The sequence below is a fragment of the Lepidochelys kempii genome, chromosome 2, assembly GCF_965140285.1.
Source record: "Lepidochelys kempii isolate rLepKem1 chromosome 2, rLepKem1.hap1, whole genome shotgun sequence".
NCBI lineage: Eukaryota > Metazoa > Chordata > Testudines > Cheloniidae > Lepidochelys > Lepidochelys kempii.
In genome coordinates this window covers 208,756,395-208,778,849 of record NC_136381.1, presented here as the reverse complement: position 1 = coordinate 208,778,849, position 22,455 = coordinate 208,756,395, and positions in this window count along the sequence as shown.

The following is a 22,455-nucleotide window of genomic DNA, read 5'->3' as shown; positions in this document are numbered from 1 at the left end:
CTGTGAAACATCCACACAGTCAAGACAGCATCAGTGTCTGAAAAATCCACAGGAGGTGTTTTCTTTACAAATAATCTTTAAAACTCTTTAAGAAAAAAAAAAAAAGCCTATGCCCTGTTGTGTAATGAAATTAAAAACTGGGAGGTAAAGCTGTACATTTACTACCAAGCTACTTTATTCACTTGTTTATTTTTGTGAGAGGGACCCCAAAAATGTTAGAGATTTTGAGTAAAATTTCAGTGTCATTCTTAAGCATCCATAAATTGGTCTGACCAACAGCCTCTAGACATTTAAACTACCTACTGGAGCCTGAAAGCAATCCCAAAAATATTTTTCCTGTGCAAAATTGTAAGGAGAGAGAAAATAGGTTTTATTATAAAACCCTGACTGTAGATGCTCATAGGTTTCTACAAACAGGAGATTTGATTCAAAACTGTTATGCAATCCTAATTATAGTTGATTGTAACCAGTGCTCCACTCTATATACACAAGTTACATACTTAGGATTAGACTGAAAACAGTTTAACTGTCTTGTTTTCTGCACCTTATAACTTTCAGACACTATAACTTTTTTTTAAGTTCAGTCATTTTTCCAGAAAAAGAATGAAAAATGTGAGTTACAGATCATTAACAAATTACCTTTATTTGAAATATATGTGTCTCCAGAACGATAGATACCAGATGTGGGTACCATTATTGTGATGCTCGACCTGCCACATACTCATGTATTTTGCATGTAAGAGCAGATTTGCAAGTGCTTAGCACCCACAAATGGGGCCACATCTTTAAAAGAGTTTGGCACCCAGTGTATTGAATTCTTTTGAAAATTTGGCCACTTATTTTGGTGCCTAAAGTGGAGCTGAGCCCTAAATAAACAGACAGACAGACACACACACACACACACCCCTCAAATATGCTGTAAAAAAAATTAACCTGCAGCTTTCTGTAGCTAGCAAGGACCAAATGCTACCTCTGTTTCCATCCTCACGTACTGCAGTTGATGTCATATAATAAAAACCTTTGAAAAATCCCTTGAGGGCAGGGCCAAGTGCATAGATTTCACATTTATTGCTGTTAAACCTTTTATCCTGAAAAATTGAAATTTTTGAGTGTCCGAAGAGCTTCGTGTTTGATACTTTTACTGGATGCATAGATCTGTGTTTATGGAAACAATAATGGTTTAAAAGTCAAATTGCAAAAATGATTCATTTTTAAATGATCTAGATACATCATTCTGCATTCTAATAAAATTTTCAGTGCTGGCTGTAGTGTAAATTATAATATTACTGCCTCCATGAGATCTGACAATCAGACCTCCCTTTGTAAATGTTCTAGAGTTAATGTTAATGCACCAAAGAGCTGTAACTCACCAATGTGTAATACTAGCTGATATGAGAATCCTGCGGCAAATGCACACTGCAGAGACATTGCTCTTCTAAGCTTTGAGGATGAGCAGTAGTTCACAACTTGCACCTACACATACAAATCTAGCTTGGGATCAGTGTACTATTGAACAGAAAAATGATAGATGCTTAAAAACAATCAATAACCTCCTCCATCTCCAAAGCAATAGACAATAAAAGCAAGCAAAGATATAACTCTTCACACTTATTTTCCTAAAGAAATTGAAAATCTTTGACTGGAGGCATTAATGCTTTGTTGTTGTATATCTGTAATCCACCCCCTGCATTCACACCATTTGCTTGGTGAGTCCTATTTGTTAATGGATAGATGTTGTATTTGCAGTAGATTTAGGTAGATGCTTTGTTTCTGATATTGGATCTGTTCTAATCTCATTTACTGGTATACTTTGATATGAAAGTCCAGGATTATCACATGATTTAAAGAGATTCTTTAAAGACTGGGAGAATTATTTTCAATAGCATTAACTTAAAACAAGAGATCAATTATAAATAAAAACCCTGAGCAACAATTTGCTTTGCCTGTAACTTCCTGTCTCCCTTTTGCTATTTTATTACTGTTATTATTCATTCATTTATTTGGCTTCTATCACCATGTTATCAGGGCATCTTTCATGGCTTACACTGAGACATTCCAGGTCCCAGTGATAGAGAGCAGGTACCTGCTTCTCTGCTGCCGGTGGCATTAAATCAGACTGTAAACAGCTTGAAAAGCCTGGGCAACAAGATAGATTTTGCAGCTATTTCTAAAAGTGGTGAGGTTTGTGTTTGATCGCGTTATGCAGTGAATTAATTCCATAAGTTTGGACCCACTACAGAGAAAGCTCTGCCACAATCTTCTGTCCTTGAGACATTACATTCTAATAGACCAGATGAGCAGACCTGGGAGAGTGGACAGAATCAAGCTTCCTCCTTAACTTAGTCATACTGGGCCCTATCCACCTCCTATTAAAGCCAATGGAAGAGTTTCCACTGTGTGATATCCCAGAATCCTCAATGTAAAAGTCTCCCTTTAAGAGGCAAAAGCAGTGTGATGCTGCCTTTCGATTAGGTGGGTTTGGTTATTTCCTTTTTAACACTAGAAGTGCATCTCAGAAAGTTTGCTAGTTGCTCTAGGTGAGGGCAGATGAATATGTGAAAGAAGTCGCTTCTGCTCAAATTATCAATTTTGTTCTTTTTAAAAATTGAAAAGCAAATAAAAAAAATAAGTTAGAAACATTTTATCAAGACATAATCTGTAATAATATCATTTTACCCTAGGAGGTGTGACATAGGATTTCCCAAAATGAGCTGCAATTCATTCTGTTTTCTCATCAGATTTGTATGCCTTCCATCCATCAATACACACTAGAGGTGTTTGCAAAATTTTGATTAAAAATGTGTTCTAGTAAACACACTGGTTTGTTATTACAGGGTCGTTCATGAGTTTTGTTCATTATTTCTCATGAGGGAGAAAAACACATACAGAGAATTAAAAGGATTTTGCAAACAGAATGGTAAGTCATTTACACCCATGACAGTACCTCTTGAACCTTACAAAACCAGCTGCTTTGTAGTGCTACGTTGAGGAGGATTTCTGGCAGGCAGGAGTGAGGCAGACTTGTTTCGAGCAAGTCCTGACCAAGCGAGCCTCTTCCTTACTGAAGATCAACCCTTGCATCTGATGTGCACATCTCACATGATCTGACTTGCTGCAACCACTTCATGACCTGCCTGGTGGCTTGGGAGCCTGCTGGGAGAGATGGGTCAGCCAGAAGAACAGGGAGGGAACTAACAATGAACTGGAGCAGAGAGGTGCACAGGCCAAACCCCAGCAAGGAACAGGGAGTGGGGAAGGGATGGAATCAGGTCAGTGTACTTTCTAGAATGGGTTGCAGAGGAGTTAGGAAGCTATGACAGGGTTGTACCTCTTGTGGCCACAGAGAGGAAGGATCAAGGGGTTAAGCTCAAATTGTGGGGAGCTGGAGAGCTTCCTTTGCAGAGCTGCACTTTACTGCTGTTAAGTGTGTGTTCTCAGGGCTACAGCCACCTTTGGGGAGCTTAGTCACCATGTATAGCTTCTACAAGCAACCTGAATGCCATTGCCAGTACCACTTTTTATCTATTATCTATTATTTGTCAAAGTTAACAAAGCAGGAAGGGGACACTCTATGCCATGTTTGTGTCACCGTGGCTCACTTTATTTTACCCTCTTCTCAGTAACTACATGGAAAGCTCAGGGAAACTAAAAAAAAAAAAAGAGTTCTCACAATGATCAGGAATGAGGGTAATGGTCATAGCTATGGCTAATGTCTGCTCTTCCAGGTGGAAGGGTAGTTAATTTAATAGCACACATCTGGAGGAAACCTAAGGAACACAGATATCAATTATCACTGCAACCGAAAAAGCAATCTAAAACATAGGTAGAAATAATCACTTTCACGCAAATTCATTAATAATCAACTTAGCACCAGCATGTGATGTAACAAATATGAAATCATCTCTTTTAATTACCAGCCAAGTTGTGGCTGTAATGGACAGACAAAACAGAAAGACATACATGCACCCTCTGGAAGGGATGCCTATGGCACATCTGTGGGGAAGTCTGTTCTACCAATGTGTGTGTCCAGGAATGGAGGATGTTAGTGCCTGGGACTGTCAAGCCACATCTTTCACAAGCCATAACATTCTGTTAATAAATGTAAGGGAAGAAAGAGAAGTGGGATAAACAATGGTACTTGTTAGAGGCATTTGATTGATATACTTTCATCTTTGCTTTGTGGTATTTGAATGCACTCTGTGGATTGCCACAGAAGTATCACACAGCAAAAAGTTACACACAGAGAAAAAGAGAAGAGCAAAGCTTCCTCTGCCCTTCTTAAATGCCATTCTCAACCTCCTCTCAGCTCCTCTCTCCCCATTGTATAATGGCTTCAGTAGCTGCTGTCCAAGCAATCAGGCTCTTGCCTGAAGTGAGGACAAACGTGAGGGGCTCCTGATCCAGCTGCCTATTCAGCATTGTGATATCCCTGCAGCTTCCATCTCCCAGCTCTCGGAGATCTCCCCTCTATGTTAGAGCTACTGCATTAGAGCTACACATAGCAATATGGCTCTTTGGATCAGGAATGTAGTGATAAATTCAGATGTGCGTATATTGTACATTAGTGTTCTGTGATGTCATGACCCACTCGGAGATTGTAACTCATTCTGGGGGATGCCTGTAGTTCATATTCACTGATTTTTGCCTCCATGCATGAGGTAACCTGCAGACTAGGACTGTTATTTAAGTCTGGTCAACTGTAAACTCTTCAGGGGCCAGGGGCCATGACTTCTTGTGTTTGTACAGCACCTAATACGGTGAAGCCTTTATACTGATTGGGGCTTGGGGGCTCTATCACAATACAAATAAACAACAATTCATTAATAATACATCCTTTCTGTTTAGAGCTGCCAAAAAATGGGCCTGCTCTCAAATACATGTGTGTGTATTGTGCCTCCTCTGCTCTCATGCTTTGAAACCTTGGGCTTGCTCACCCACAGCTCCATGGAAGTCAATGGCTCTTTTGAGCAGTCAGAGTCTCTGAAAACAAGGTCCTCCTTAGGTCTTCTTCTCAGGATATGGTTGTGGTGTTTGATCTTATGAACTCGCTTTCCTCTGAGGCAGTAAATGTTCCTACAAGGGAATACACACTGTATGCATCTCTGGATTCTCCACATTTTGGCCTGCTCCCACCTTCAATGGAGTCAACGGGAGTTTGGCAGGACTGGGCTCTTTACCTGTACCTGGTGCTGACAGAAGCAGAAGGTGTGGAGTGTTAGTTGTGAGCTGACTAGCAGTAGCGGAAGGCATTCTGGAGACAGAGTCTGACTATCTCCCCTCTCTGAGCATAGTCTCAAGACCAGGTGTCACTTCACCCAGCATAGCCAGGGATATTTATTACAGGGGACATAGTGAGAATGCTTGAACTTTAGTTTTCACCTTAAGAGGGAGAAAGTGATCTTAATTATAAAATTCATGGTAAATGCCCTGTGAGTAGAAATGGGCCTGGATCAAAATTCAGGCTTCCAAATCTCCCTACTAGGGTTGCCAGGTGTCTGGTTTTCAACCAGAACATCTGGTCAAAACAGGAATCTGGCAGCTTCTGGTCAGCGCTGGTCTCCACCACTGGGGGGTGGGAAGAGCAGCAGCTGTGGCTGGAGCCACGTGGAGGAGTCTTCTGTGCTTGGGTTTCAGCCAGTGTCACTCACTAAGGCTTTGGAGGTTCTAGGTTCAGGCTCCAACCTGTTGGCTGGACCCCTGTACCCCAGCAGGGAGGTACTTAGCTCACTATGGAAGAGATTGTTAATGTCTCCCTTTAAGAGGGCAGAGTTATGACATCTCTTAAAAATGTGATTGTTAGACCTTTGCTCAAGAAATCATCCCTTCATGGTGGCAATCTCACCAGAGTCAGGAGTGACCAGGTCAAAGAGCATATGTGCTAATACCCTCTGACCCCAGGCCTTGCCCCAGAATGCTCCCTCTGCTGCTCTGGCAGCAAAGAATGTGCATAGTGTGAACTCAATGCATTTGTGGGGAGCCAGCAGTAGGACAGAATACTTCTTCTTGTTCCTCTTTATTCTGCTTGCACACAATTGAAAGGGCTGGTTGGAATCCGGACAGCCATAAATTAAAGCTGTATACAACTGAATAAAACTTGCAGAACTCTACTGCCTGAAGTGGTGGGAAGTGCGGAGTTACATACCACTTAGTAAATATGTGAACTGTCAAAGTCCATGAAATGAAAGATTACGACTGAACGCTGGGTAGGCTGATGGGACCGAAATTTTTAATGTGTTCCTACTAAGACATGAAAACTGGATTACTTCTGGACCCTGTCCCTGCTATTGGCTCTGTCAAACAAAACACATAAAATGTTGCGGCCATAAATCTTGACAAACCCACATGATACTCTGCTCATAGACCTAACCCAATAAAAGTAAGAAAAATATCACCACTAAAGCTCACCCTGAAGTGATAGGTTTTGGGCTATTACAAATGGAAATATCAGGAATGTTGGGCCTGAAGACAGCAAGAGATAAATAAATATAAAAGTCAAAAGGCAATGTTTACTACCCTAGGACTCCTTTATCAATGCAGCACTAACATATCTTTACCTTCTTTGTTCCAGGTGAAAAAGCCTTTTGCATGTTGTTTGATGTTTTAATGTCATATGCAGTGTGTCCTTTTCTGGTTTATTTTGTAGAGTGTCCCACCGCAGATCATTGCATTTTAGTTCCAAAGCCCTGGAAAGATTTTCTGCAAAGACACGCCTCAAATTCTATTTCTTACTGAAGCTGTATCAATCACAAGAGTAAGATTTTGAAATGCTTACAGAAGATAAGCAAAATATTCATTAAAGGAAAAAGAAAAAATGTATTTTCCTATTATGATTCTCAGGTGCTTCCATTTGTAATTTAATACTTTGCCTACTTATTTATAATTATTTATATACTTATCTTGCGTTGGACCCCACTCAACATCAACCCAGGTTTGATTTACCGTGAAGGCAATTGAGCCTTCTGAACCAGTTTCTTACCAGACATGGAATTTGCACTGCAGCAGAATTTCGGTGGCGTTTTAGAGACAGACCACTATGTCAATGTGGGGAGCCACAAACCATGACACAGATTGTTGAGGACTGCAAAATGACTCAACTTCCTGGAGGTCTTTGTGCCTTAACATTGTTGATAAGAACGCTGTGGCTTGGCTGGACCGGAGTGTGTACGCCAAATAAACAACTATGGCTACTCGCCCATATGACCGAATGGCCTCAGAGTTTGTGAGGGTTGAACAAATATTCCTTGATGCTTATTACAGGCAGGGCTCGTATTACAGGCAGGGCTCCACCTATGAAGATCGATTGACACTTCTCATTATAAGACCCTGTTTTCAGTTGCTTATAACCTTGCCAATCTTTGACCATTTGGAGTGAAAAATTCCATGCTGGATGTTTCCTTCAGGCTGGTTTTTGTTATTTGGAGGGTTTGGGGTTTTTTTTGCTGGCTGTGGGGGAGGTTGGAGGGACAGGGAGTTTCAGCCAAAACAGTTCAGCTATTTCTAATGGTGAGGCTAGGAGAAAATATGCTGAACAGGAAAACCCCCAGGCTCAATAGCCCAAGCTTGTTTATTTCCAAAGTTAAAATATTGCATAAGAACATAACAGCTTTCTTATTGGGTCAGATCACAGTCCATCTTGCCCAGTACCCTGTCTCTGACAGTGGCCCATAACAGAGCTTCAAGAGGAGTGTACAGAACAGGACAAGTATGGAGTGATCCACCCTCTCTTCCAGTCCCGGCTTTTGGTAGCCAGAGAGTTAGGTTGCCCCGAGCATGGGGATGCACCCTTTACCATCCTGGCTAATACCCACTGATGTACCTATCCTCCATTAACTTATCCAGTTCTTTTTTGAACCCAGTTATACTTTTGGCCATCACAACCTCCCAAGGCAATGAGTTCCACAAGTTAGTTGTGCATAGTGTGAAAAAGTGCTTCTCCTCTTGTTTGTATTAAATCAGTTGCCTATTAATTTCATCAGGTGTCCCCTGGCTTCTGTATTGTGTGAAAGGGTAAACACTTCTCTATCTACTTTTTCCACACTGTGAAGAGACATGCCCTCGTCCTGGTCTGAAGAAGGCTAATGAGCTCCTCTGGGCCTGCTCCAGGCTAACGAGACACACCTGCAAGGTTTGCTCAGGCTGGAGGGAGAGGACCTTAAAAGGGGGAAACTTGCCCCAGGAAGGGGTGGTGAACAGGGAAAAGGTTACTCTGTCCAGGGACTGCTGAGAACAGGGTGAGCCCAGACATGGAGGAAACAGCCATGAGACACACTGCTCCTGAAGCCGCCCTGACTGATGAAGAAACAACATGCCCCAAGAAGGGGGATTGAAGGTAAACCCTGAAAAGGGGGCGTAGACTCTGTTAGACCAAGCCCTTAGAGCTGATTCTCTAGGTGCTGCCTGAGAGACTGTTCCACGTTTCAGCTGGATCTTCCCCCCTCTTGCAAAGGGGAAGGAGGAACAAGAGCCAAACCCTGGCCTGTGAGCAATAGCCTGCAGAGAGATTCATTTTTTAAATCTGAGAGTAAATTAATGGGGGAGGGGGGGAATTGATATTCACCCAGCTCTAGTTAACAACACAAGAAAGAAGACATTTTTTTATAAACCTCCAGTGTAAATCAAGAAGAGTGACCATATTTTCCAAATAAAGCACCAGGACACTTTTTGTGATGACTGTTTTTAGGGTCACAAAATAGTCATATAAAAGACAACTATTTTAAGAACGCAGTGTTGATGTTGCTCGCCCTGGCTTCTGACTCAACAATGACTTGTGGGTATTTCTCAGAGTGGAGGACTTTTTCCAGTAATTTAGTGTATGAATGAGTTTGTCACGACACATTGACCAAGTGTTGCTAACATTCAGATTGAGCAAAAACAGCTTTGGTGGTGTGTACACTTATTAGAATATTTTCGTCACTCCAAACCATTCATCACATTGAATGTTCCACTGGACTCTTTGTTACTTGTAAAAACAGAGCAAATTCTACTCTGTACATCTTGAGCACACACAAAAAGCTAATGCTTTTATTACATGAAAAACTGGGACTCCGTGGTATCCAGAGGTTCCTGGGACATGGGGACATCATATGAAAAAAACATCCTTATCTTGGAAAAAATGGTCTGAATCATCAACTTAAAAATGTCTCCATTGAAGTCAAGGGAATTTAATAGGAATATTTACATGAGTAAAGATTACTCAAATAAGTATTGCAGGACTAGGCCCTCTCAGTGTTAACCCAGGAAATAGCCACTTATTTGACATCTGTAGGTGGACAATGAAAGACGACATGTCTTCATTTTAAGGAGAATTGTATCGGATACACAACTTTAGAAAATCATTTTCCTACCCATACGTATGAAAACTCTGCCCCTCCCTCTCGTCTGCTTCTGTGTCTTGTTGCATTGAATTCCTTTGCTCCAACGGTGATGCCTCATCTGCCCATTTGTCAGATGCTCCTATAAATGTGCCTGTGCTTTCATCCTCAGAGCCCCTTACACATAGGATGCCTTCCCTGAACTGATCCATCAGGCCACATCCTCCTTCAAACCCCAACTTGATGCCAACCTCTGCCACGAGGCCTGTAAAAAATAAATCTGCCAGCTAATGATGGCCGATTGAGTGGTAGATGGGGATAGTTGCCTTCCTGTTTTTACATTAACTGGTAAAATACAAATGCATATGTGCATAGACAATGTATGTATTTGATTGATGCCCATTGTCCCTACCCTTTGTAGGTCACTTGCCCCATCCTGCATTGAGAACCAGCAACTGAACTTGCGCAGCTCACTACACATTGCAGGATTAGAGCTTTAAACTGTAAACTCTTCAGGGCAAGGACTGTGTCTTCGTATGTGTGTGTAAACTTAAAGCATCTAGCATAATGGGGCCTTGTTCTTGACTGGGGCATGACTGCACTATAAATATTAAAACATAATAATTTTGAGAGCCATCAAACAGGTACTGATCAAGTTTTCGTGACTACTGGTTGTTTTCTGTAACATTTAAAACCAACACAACTAGGCCTTTGGAAAAAGCAAAAGCTAAAAGATGTAGAAACAAAATGTTTCTCTTATTAAATCCCATTATGTTAGAGATGTTTTTTCAATTCCTACTTTAATGAAAGGCCCAGATTTCCAGGACCAAATTCTTATCTCGGTTCTTATTAATTCTCTCCCTTTTGTTTTCTGGATTTCACCCTCACACCCTAGAGTGTGTATTGTATAATAATTGGGTAGTATCCCTTTAAATAGTTTGTGAAACCTCCCATAGTACTATCTGAGTTCTACCTTTAGAATCCTGCCAGAGCCGTACTGTGGGTGAGTGGCAAGGACTTACATGCTGTGTATAGTTAATAAAGCCAGTCATTTGGACTCCGCTCTGCCCATACGGTTCCTTCGCATTACACTTGTGTGTAAATAACAAAAGACACAGCATGCCTCTGTCAAGGTCCTCATCTTACAGTCCTTCTCATTAGTTCTCTGCCCTGCTGTAACAGCAACAAAAAGGCCCTAGCCATACGCACTGTGCAAAGGATCAGAATGAAAGCAAAACAGGTTCAGGACACAAGTGGAAACATTTACTATTTTTTAACAATGGTGGGGGGGGGGAGAAGGGGAGAGGGAGCTATTTGCTTGTATTGTTAATTATTTTTAATTTATAGAGGTGTTAACCCCAGTGCCTTTGCCACAGACCAACTCATATAGCGTCATTCTGCTTCCCTAAATTCCCTCTGCAGTTGCCTTTGATCCAGTGGTTCCAGCACCACGCTGGGACTCAGGACACTTAGGCCTGGTCTACACTGGGGAGTGGGGGGGAGATCGATCTAAGTTACGCAACTTCAGTTACGTGAATAACATAGCTGAAATTGATGTACTTAGATCTACTTACTGCGGTGTCTTCACTGCGATAGGTCGACTGCTGCCACTCTCCTGTTGACTCCACCAGCGCTTCTCGCTCCGGTGGAGTACCAGAGTCAACGGGAGAGTGCTCGGTGGTCAATTCAACCCCCACTGGATCTATCACTCCGGAGGTAAGTGTAGACATGCCCTTAGGTGCAACACTCTACTCTGCCACAGACTTCCTGTGTGACCTTGGGCAAGTCGCTTAATTTCTCTGGCCTTCAGATCCCCATCTGTAAAATGGGGATAATAGCACTTCCCTACCTACAGGGGTGTTGTGAGGATAAATACACTAAAGAATTTGAGGTGCTCAGCTACCAGTATAAGTACCTAAGGCAGACAGGCATGTATCCCTTGCTTCCTGACCCAGAGTGCTGTGAAAAGTTGCTCTGCATTCTTGAACAGTTGCTGGCAACTCCCAGAATTTAATCCTGTATTTCACTAAAAGTGATTCAAGTGATTACATGAGATGGGGCCTGTCAAAATAGAGCCTCTCCCTCCTCAGAGCTGTGAGCAACCTATCCTGAAGCAAGCAAAACAAAGTAACTCTTCCTCTGTGTGAGGTACAATAAATTGGTCAACAACAACAAGCAGCCTGCCAGGGTGTTACAATACTTCATAGATTTTGAAGTAAAAGCTTCCTCTGCTGGAACTCAAGCAGGGGAGTGACTTTTCTATTCCTCCTCTTCCCCCTCTCCCTCCCCCAGCATAGTTTTGTCCCTACCAGACTCCTCCCAGTGCTGCCTTTCTCCTCCTTTTATATCCCGCAGCTGTGCTTGATCGACTATTGAGCCCAGCTGCCTCTGCTCCACATCCTTTAATCACTCTGGTTCCACACCTCCGCAGTGCTGATAGGAGAATAGAGGGTTGGATGTACACCACGCCGGTGTATCTGAGGCCCAACAGCCCAGGGGAGTACACCAAGTGGTGTGCATCCTAACAGAGACCCAGTTTGGCTGTCACTTACTACCAAGCCTCATGCCTGGTACCATGAGTACCCCCCATGAGTACCCAATGAGGCTACTCATGGTAGTAAACATTAGGCTCAATGGAAAGTGTTTCCAGAATCAGGCCCTTTGGTCAGTCACATTCCAAGGGTCAGTTTGATCCACAAGTATGCAAGAAGGGCGAAGGTTCAAGGCAGACCTCCCCACCAACACACAGTTATAGTCCCTGTTCTTCCTGGGGCTAGGGACTACTCCATCCTCCCTCTGGTGCTCAAGACACCTCAAAGGGGACAGAAGGAATTCTATCCTCCGAGACTTTCAGAGGCACAGATTGCTAAATTCCCAAGGGGAATATGCTGTCCCCTCTTTTAAACACCACAATCCCCTAGAGCTAACTACAGCTCTCTGACATCATGTTAAAGATGGAAGTCCTTGTCTACACTCAGTGCTAAGCACTGTTTAACATGGTGTCAGTTAACATGTGTCCCACGATAATGTAGCATTCCAATGTTGACGAGCCCTTAGACAGGCAGAACCCATCTCAGAATTTCCTCTGGGGCAGCATGGCTATGCACTACCACCAAAGGGGCACAGTTGACCCCCAAATGTATTTTTGCATAAATGGCTATTGATTTTAAAACAGTGGCACAGAATTATACATAAGAATGGCAAACTATGGCCAAGCAGCAATATACATATGTTTGACCAAACTAACAATAGTTCTTTGCTGCTGCACCAACTCTGTAATGATTTCCTGCAACTTTCACCTGCACATCTGTGTTTGCCTTTAGACAGATCCACTGTGGCCTGGTAGATCGAGTACTAGACTCAGAAGACTGAGGGGTCTATTCCTGGCCAGCTGGGGGTCCCTGTGCAAGTCACTTCAGCTTTCTGCATTTCAATTTTCCCCGTCTGCAAAATGGGGGTACTGATACTAACCTTTCTTGTGAAGCACTTTAAGATCCACTGACGAAATGTGCTGTCTAACAGCTAGGTATTATTATTGCCATGAAATGCTTCCTTGTAAGTCATTAATCTTATAACTACAATGTTCATAAAAAGCCATTTCTACCATGTCAACCTCCCACTCTTGTCACATTTCCAACATGGGATGCAGGAGACTGTATTATTATAACTTTGGTTTTGGGGCTCTACTTTGCTTTGCCTCATGCTTTAGGATTGCCGTAAATGAAGCACAGCTATCCACTGGCCGTAAAGCTTTCACTTGGTGTAAATCTGAAGAAACTGCCCCACATGAATAGTACATTCTGGTACCAAACAAGGTAATGAAAAAATAAATGCCACTGTGTGTGCTACCTGATTTGACACAGCTTGGGCTGATTTTATTTGTACACACTGAATTTATGTAAGAAAGGCTTGGAAAGCATGGAGTGACATTTGAAAAGTTTATTTTCCCAAAATGACATATTGCACCGTTCTATTAAGGTTTCACACCTCAGGCTGAAATGTAATGTTTGCTAACAAAATAGTTTATTGGATTGTGAATAATTTCCCCTTTAAATAAAACCAATGTATTTTGATATTTTGCTAAACATCTGGAACTTTTTCTCTCCTAAATTCATTAAAAAGTTGCACCCGGAATGGAACTAGAAGCCTAAAAGAAAGCTCACAGTCAGTGCTGGGCCAGAACAATGCAGAACGAGTGCGGGAGCCACAGACTTCAAAAAGTTCATGGAGGGCAATACGAATAACAAGGATGAAAGAGTGGGGCTAACCTACTAATGTATTATGGGCCTGATCTGAAGCCCAGAAATCAATGGGAGTTTTCCCATTGACTGGACTGCAATGGGATTTGGTTCAGGCCCTCTGGACTAAGTCCAGCCCCCCCTTTCTGTGCGCATGGAAGGCTTCCCCCAAAGCAAGACTGCTGTGGTACCAGTATGACTTTGGACAGGATCTGGTGAACTATGGAATGCAGATCTCTTGGGTCTCCTTGCAAAATGCCATGCACCAGTGACTTGGGAGCCAGGGATTGCTGGAGCTGGTGGATCTACTGCATCGTCAGCCCCTTCTCCTCATCATTAGTCAGTGAAGATGCATGGAGGACACTCCAGTCATTTTACAGATTTTACAGTCTGAGGAAGTCCTATGCCCAAGGGATATGTGATAGACAGGATTTATGCCTCTATGCTGTAGGTATTGGACAGCTAAAGTAAATTATTGCAATTTTAGGGTTCATCTTATGAATTCATTCAAATATCTTCTGCTCAAAATTTAATATCAATTGTTTAATTTTATCTGATGAAATTCATCTAACAATCTTTAAGAAGCAATTAACTTCTCTTAAATGGGCACTGATTAGCCCCAGCCGGAATCTGGACAGAGCTGTGAAGTCAACAGAACTGTGCAGAATTCTCATGGACTTTTGTGCAATGCTTTTGGCATTTTGTTTTGCATGATTTCACATATTCTGCATTTCATTTTATTAAAATCACGATGTTCTAATAATTTTACTTCACTCTTGCATAATGCTTTACAGTTAGAGATCTCAGAGCACTTTACAAAAGAGGGTAAATGTCATTATTCCCATTTTACAGATGGAGAAACTGAGCTCTAGGGTAGCAAAGTGACTTTCCCAGGGTCTCACAGGAGGTCAGTGGCAAAGCCAGGAATAAGACATGTGTCTCCTGATTTCCATTCCAGTGCTCCATCTATTGGACCACGTACCTCTAAAACTTGAATTTCCACATTTCTTCAAAGCAAAGCCAATTTCACTCAAAACAGGCCCCTTTTCACATGCAAACAATCATGGAGTTTAGCAAATTTTTGTCACTGATATGAGTCCATGTCACTGAAATGAACCTATGGTTCGAGTAGCTCTGTATTTCAATATGAACATATAGCACACATCTGACAAGGAATCGGTAGTCTCCGCCAGTCCAGTTCTTAGTGAACAAGTAAATAAACCCCAAAAATCACGATCACAACTGAGACTAATTGACCCCCTTGTCCTCAGTCAGAGCAGAAATTCCCAGAGATGAAAGAGCCAGGGGTACTGAACTGTTCTTTTACAACTGCAGGTGATAGCTCATGGGCAGGGTGGAGGAGGCACATTGGGGCAGCAATATGGAGATGGGGCAGCAATATGGAGATGCTTGTACTGCTCCTGTACCTTTTCTGTGCACTCACAGGGGACTTAATTCCCCAGAAGGGTCAATTCAGCACCTTTCATGAGCACAACAAAATATTGTAAAGAGGGAGGTGGGGTACTGTACTAACTAACACAGTTGGCAAAATACAAGTTAGCAGATTTTATTTTGCTGCTACCAGAAATAACTGAAAATATTTTTTTTTCTGGCTGACAAAGATCTAATTATTTTGCGGAAGCTGGAATGCATAATAACATTCAAAACAGTGTAAGTGTTTCTTGGTATTGTTGCTGCTTACTGCTCACAATTTGTACCACATACATATAACCCAGATGATCTTACTCTGCAGTAAATTTTAGACTGTTGTTGGGTTTCTTACCTCATCTTGACTGGAATCAGTAAATGAGCTTTGGAGAAAGAATCTAAAGCAATTTGCTGCATATCTTCAGAGAACAGCGAGCTTTAAGCCAAGTGTGAACTGTCCCAAACCCAGCTGAACAGGTGTGCATTTCCATAATGGCTGCAGGATTCAGAAGAGCTGTGGTGTTTTGTTGCTAGCACTTTGGAAGAGAATTAGTAATGTTCATGTGCTCTGTCCTAGTGATTGAAATAAATTACTTTGGTTAAATTGCTAAGCAGGTTGACCCATCTGTTGGCCCATGAATGCTCAGATTCTCAGAGGGTTTATTATTCCAAATAATGACTGCCATATGCAATGGTAAACAGTTTTTAACATGAACTGAAAGATTCTGTGCTACTTTTGAAGGCAATTTATAAAGCTATTCATGTTCCCCCTCAAGAATCTGCCCTTCAACTAAACTTTCAGAAAGTGATCCTGACCAGTCCATGCTGACACAGATGTTGTATTGCTTTTCTGTGAAAGCATAGTTAAAGCTACACCAGGCATCTGGCTCATCCTGGCATTCATTCTTTAGGGACAGAGCAGTGTGAAAATTATGAATTACTACAACCAGCTGGGTGTCCCCAAACAGCGCCTTGCATCTCCTGATTTGTCTATTTATTTATACAGAGCTCCTACCATAAAACCTGAGCCACAGGAGCAATCAATATTTTAAAACGCCTCTTATGAAATAAATCGAGCTGACACAATGTCCACAGTTACACCCACCCACACCACAAAAAATGAGACTTTCCCTGTTCAACTCCCTGTGCTCTTCCGAAGAAGTTGGACCAAATAGATTTGTTGAACATCAACAAATTCCAGCTCTGTCAGACCTCAGGAGGAAGCAGATTCCAGAGCTGAAGGCTCTTGAGAATATTCTGGCAACAGTTCCCAGATAGGTTTTAGAGTAGCAGCCCACGAATATAATATAGTTCTGTAGTGACCTAGAATCCTATTTTCGACGTCTCTGACTCAAGGAATATTTCCAACACACCTCTGAACAACATATTAACCCACAGAGACCTTCCTACCAACACTACAAAAAGAAGGATTCTGGGTGGACTCCTCCTGAAGGTCGAAACAACAGACTGGACTTCTACATAGAGTGCTTCCGCCGACGTGCACAGGCTGAAATTGTGGAAAAGCAGCATCACTTGCCCCATAACCTCAGCCGTGCAGAACACAATGCCATCCACAGCCTCAGAAACAACTCTGACATAATAATCAAAAAGGCTGACAAAGGAGGTGCTGTCATCGTCATGAATAGGTCGGAATATGAACAAGAGGCTGCTAGGCCGCTCTCCAATACCACTTTCTACAAGCCTTTACCCTCTGATCCCACTGAGGGTTACCAAAAGAAACGACAACATCTGCTCAAAAAACTCCCTGAAAAAGCACAAGAACAAATCTGCACAGACACACCCGTAGAACCCTGACCAGGGGTATTCTTTCTGCTACCCAAGATCCATAAACCTGGAAATCCTGGACACCCCATCATCTCAGGCATTGGCACCCTGACAGCAGGATTGTCTGGCTATGTAAACTCCCTCCTCAGGCCCTACGCGACCAGCACTCTCAGCTATCTTCGAGACACCACTGACTTCCTGAGGAAACTACAATCCATTGGTGATCTTCCTGAAAACACCATCCTAACCACTGTGGATGTAGAAGCCCTTTACACCAACATTCCACACAAAGATGGACTACAAGCCATCGGGAACAGTATCCCCGATAATGTCACGGCAAACCTGGTGGCTGAACTTTGTAACTTTGTCCTCACCCATAACTATTTCATATTTGGGGACAATGTTTACCTTCAAATCAGCGGCACTGCTATGGGTACCCGCATAGCCCCACAGTATGCCAACATTTTTATGGCTGACTTAGAACAACGCTTCCTCAGCTCTCGTCCCCTAATGCCCCTACTCTACTTGCGCTACACTGATGACATCTTCATCATCTGGACCCATGGCAAAGAAGCCCTTGAGGAATTCCACCATGATTTCAACAATTTCCATCCCACCATCAACCTCAGCCTGGACCAGTCCACACAAGAGATCCACTTCCTGGACACTATGGTGCTAATAAACGATGGTCACATAAACACCACCCTATACTGGAAACCTACTGACCGCTATGCCTACCTACATGCCTTCAGCTTTCATCCAGACCACACCACATGATCCATTGTCTACAGCCAAGCTCTATGATACAACCACATTTGCTCCAACCCCTCAGACAGAGAAAAACACCTACAAGATCTCTATCAAGTGTACTTACAACTACAGTATCCACCTGCTGAAGTGAAGAAACAGATTGACAGAGCCAGAAGAGTACCCAGAAGTTACCTACTACAGGACAGGCCCAACAAAGAAAATAACAGAACGCCACTAGCCATCACCTTCAGCCCCCAACAAAAACTTCTCCAGCGCATCATCAAGGATCTACAACCTATCCTGAAGGACGACCCATCACTCTCACAGATCTTGGGAGACAGGCGAGTCCTTGCTTACAGACAGTTAGACAATTCAAGGGACTGTCAGCTCGAGTGTCCCAGACAATATCAAGTGCCGGGATAGAATGCAAAGATAAAGGAAGGGTTTGATTCAGTGCTGGGATGTGCAGCTTTCCAACAACACATCCCAGGATGGAGGGACTTTGACAGTGGAAAGTCTGTCTAGAAGAGGAATTGTAGTGTCATATGGTGTCTATGATGGAGTCTATGACGTGGTGAGTGCAGCCCCGTTTAACAGGGCAGTGTTGGTTAGAAAATGGGCACTATCAGATCACCCCCATGGGCAGCTTTTACCAGTCAGTCTGCCATTAAGCCCCTTATTCCAGTTAAAGCTGTTCTTAGTTGGTGGACCCTCAGCAATGAGTAAGCAGCAGTGCAAAATCACCGTCTGTCCTCCCTTGAAGGAGAATCCACCCTGGGGCATAGCAGCCCTGAACTGGGGTGTGTCTATACATGTGTGTGTGATCTGCCATGTCAGATAAACTGAGCCCAAGGTCTTTAATATATACAGCATCAAACTTATCATAGGCATTACAGGATAAAGTCTATGCCTCTGTGTTGGATCTGAGCACCTCCTTTTGTTTTATTGGTCACTATTGCTTATTTTCTATTATATTTCTGTTTCCTGTCCTCTTTCTTGACTTCTCTCCTTTAGGAAAGGGCTGAAGGCCAAAAAATTTGCAAGAAGTTCTCAAATGGGACTATTTTTTAAAAAAACTGCTGGGACTCTTTTGTTTCCATTGGCTTCCTTTGCATTTAATTTAGACCATCCTCATTTTGGAATCCCCAGACAGAACACACATTCTATTCATACAAGGCCTATAAACCACATTAAGACCATAGAGCATCCATGATTTGTTCATGATGTTAACAATGACTCACCGTGGCTAGATTGCAGATGTTAAATTGCTGATGGATGGCCCCCATCCAGCACATGGCTGACTCTTCTGGTATTCAGCTGAAGTATTAATCATGTGTGGAAAGATCTTTTTTGTTTTGGTTTGCTTTGGTTTGTCCCTGTGAATAATGAAATGTGTAATACAGTATATTGTACTTTACAAGCTCTCTGAATGAATTCTTTTCTACAAGAGAAAAGAATAATGCTATTAAAGGAATAAAAAGTCCTGTACATGACATGTTGACATATTAAGATTTTATGACTAGCTAAATTAATAAACTTGCATTGATTTATGCCCATGCAAAGGGCCTTTCTTTGAGGAATCAGAAGGAATAGGAAGAGTACTCATCATGGAAATGATCTATCTGTTTCCCTTCTTTTTTAGGGCCAGACCCAGACAAGAAGTTATTGGCTTGGGCAACAATTGTTTGTGAAAAATACAAGTGTAAGAGTATGTGAAGCAAGAGGACAAGACAAAGCACAGGATTAAACTGATTGCTAGTTTGGAGTTTTGGATGCATTTTTTCCTCAGACCGTATTGGTAGAGACCTATGAAAAGATTCCATCTTCTACTCCTGGGGGAATTCTGCACCAAAAAATTAAATTCTGCACACAATATTTTAAAATTCTGCATGTTTTATTTGTCAAAATAATGCAGTATAATTACTCTTGTTTCCATTATTTTGGTAATTTATTTAAACTACAATACAATGGATGGAGAATGGGTAGGAAGCATTGGAGGAAATCTCCATCCTTCCCTTGCCTAATAGTAATGTAACTAGGTTTGACCTTTTATTTCTAGTTATTAGTCAACAAATACATGCAGCCATATGCTCAGTGTTACATCATAGGCAACTGAAGAGCAAGTGAGGGCTGGAGAATCAAACTCACTATTTATATTGGCTACTGACCATCTCCAGAAAGGTTAGTAGCAAACAGTTCATGGAGCACATTTTGATAGGAAATTTTTTCAGTACAAAAATTTGGAACATAAGAACAGCCATTCTGGGTCAGACTAAAGGTCCATCTAACCCAGTATCCTGTCTTCAGACAGTGGCCAATGCCAAGTGCCCCAGAGAGAATGAACAGAATAGGTAATCACCAAGTGACCCATCCCCTGTCACCCATTCCCAGCTTCTGGCAAACAGAGGCTAGAGATACCATCCCAGCCCATCCTTACTAATAGCCATTGATGGACCTATCCTCCATGAATGTATCTAGTTCTTTTTTTGAACCCTGTTATAGTCTTGGCCTTCACAACACCCTCTGGCAAGGAGTTCCACAGGTTGACTGTGTGTTGTGTGAAAAAATACTTCCTTTTGTTTGTTTTAAATCTGCTGCCTATTAATTTCGTTTGGTGGCCCCTAGTTCTTGTGTTATGAAAAGGAGTAAATAAAACTTCCTTATTTACTTTCTCCACACCAGTCATGATTTTGTAGACCTCTATCATATCCCCCCCTCAATTGTCTCTTTTCCAAGCTGAAAAGTCCCAGTCCTATTAATCTCTCCTCATACGGCAGCCATTCCATACCCCTAATCATTTTTGTTGCCCTTTTCTGAACCTTTTCCAATTCCAATATGCCTTTTTTGAGAAGGGGCGACCACATCTGCATGCAGTATTCAAGATGTGGGCTTACCATGGATTTATATAGAGGCAATATAATATTTTCTGTCTTATTATCTATCCCTTTCTTAATGATTCCCAACATTCTTTTTGCTTTTTTGACTGCTGCAGCACATTGAGTGGATGTTTTCAGAGAACTATCCACAATGACTCCAAGATCTCTTCCTTGAGTGGTAACAGCTAATTTAGACCCCATCATTTTATATGTATAGTTGGGATTATGTTTTTCAATGTGCATTACTCTGCATTTATCAACATTGAATTTCATCTGCCATTTTGTTGCCCAGTCACCCAGTTTTGAGAGATCCTTTTGTAGCTCTTCACAGTCTGCCTGGGACTTAACTATCTTGAGTAGTTTTGTATCATTTGTAAATTTTGCCTCCTCACTGTTTACCCCTTTTTCCAGATCATTTATGAATATGCTAAATAGGACTGGGCCCAGTACAGACCCCTGGTGGATACAACTATTTACCTCTCTCCATTCTGAAAACTGACCATTTATTCCTACCCTTTGTTTCCTATCTTTTAACCAGTTACCAATCCATGAGAGAACCTTCCCTCTTATCCCATGACTGCTTACTTTGCTTAAGAGCCTTTGGCGGGGGACCTTGTCAAAGGCTTTCTGAAAATCTAAATACACTATATCCACTGGATCCCCCTTGTCCACATGCTTATTGACCCCCTCAAGGAATTCTAGTAGATTGGTGAGGCATGATTTTCCTTTACAAAAACCATGTTGACTATTCCCCAACAAATTATGTTCTTCTACGTGTCTGACAATTTTGTTCTGTACTATAGTTTCAACCAGTTTGCCCGGTACTGAAGTCAGGCTTACTGGCCTGTAATTGCTGGGGTCTCCTCTGGAGCCCTTTTTAAACATTGACTTCACATTAGCTATCCTCCAGTCATTTGGTACAGAAGCTGATTTAAATTATAGGTTACAGATGACAATTAGTAGTCCTGAAATTTCACATTTGAGTTCCTTCAGAACTCTTGGGTGAATGCCGTCTGGTCCTGGTGACTTATTACTGTTTAGTTTATCAATTTGTTCCAAAACCTCCTCTAATGACACCTCAATCTCAGACAGTTCCTCAGATTTCTCACCTAAAAAGAATGGTTCAGGTTTGGGAATCTCCCTCACATCCTCAATCATGAACACCAATGCAAAGAATTCATTTGTTTCTCCATAGTGGCCTTATCATCCTTGAGTGCTCCTTTAGCAGCTCGATCATCCCATGGCCCCACCAGTTCTAATCACGAAAGCACCATAAGCATTTATAAGGTCCTTTACACCCCTCTGGCAATGTAAAGGAGCCTTAAAACTTTTACACCTGTTTTGTACTCCTGGGGGAATTCAAAAAACAGTGGGAACAATTCACTTAGCAGGCAGGCTATTTTTCTCTAACCACTAGACCATGCTTCCTTTCTGCTGGATGTAAATTAAGTTTAAAAAATGAGCTTTTTAAAAAACCTAAGATGTAATTTTTTACGGAAGTGTCTTCTTTCTTGTCAAAATGGCAAATTTTGCAATTTTTTTAACCAGCTTTATTATATAGCGCTTTTAATTTCTGTGAACTTTCCCAAGAGATAATGGACTGAGGCATGAGTTATGCACCTCTGAGCAATGATTCCGTGAAGCATCCCTAATTGGGAAATCATTTAAGCACATGCTGAAATCAATGAGACTTAAGCACGTGGTTAAAGTTGAGCATTTAGTCAAGTGCTTTCCTGAATCAGAATCCTAGAGCTAAGAAGAAAGAGGAACTTGATACTGTTATGTGCCTATCACATTAGTTAGCACTCTTGTTAGCAATCTCAGGAGAGGCCAAGGATTTAGGGTGTGGACCAGTCGCTGGAAAGTTTATTTAAATTATGGCATAGCTTGCTGTCCTAGGGATGTGCTTACTCTTTTTAGTGTATGTTCCTTAGTACAGTTCAATTAACTAGTGTGCTTTTGATGGTTCAATTAGTTGAGTCATCCTAGCCAAAACCATTTTTTATGTTGGACTCTCAGAGTTAGCGCTTCCCAACATCTCAGAGTGCAGCTGCCAATATTGTAATG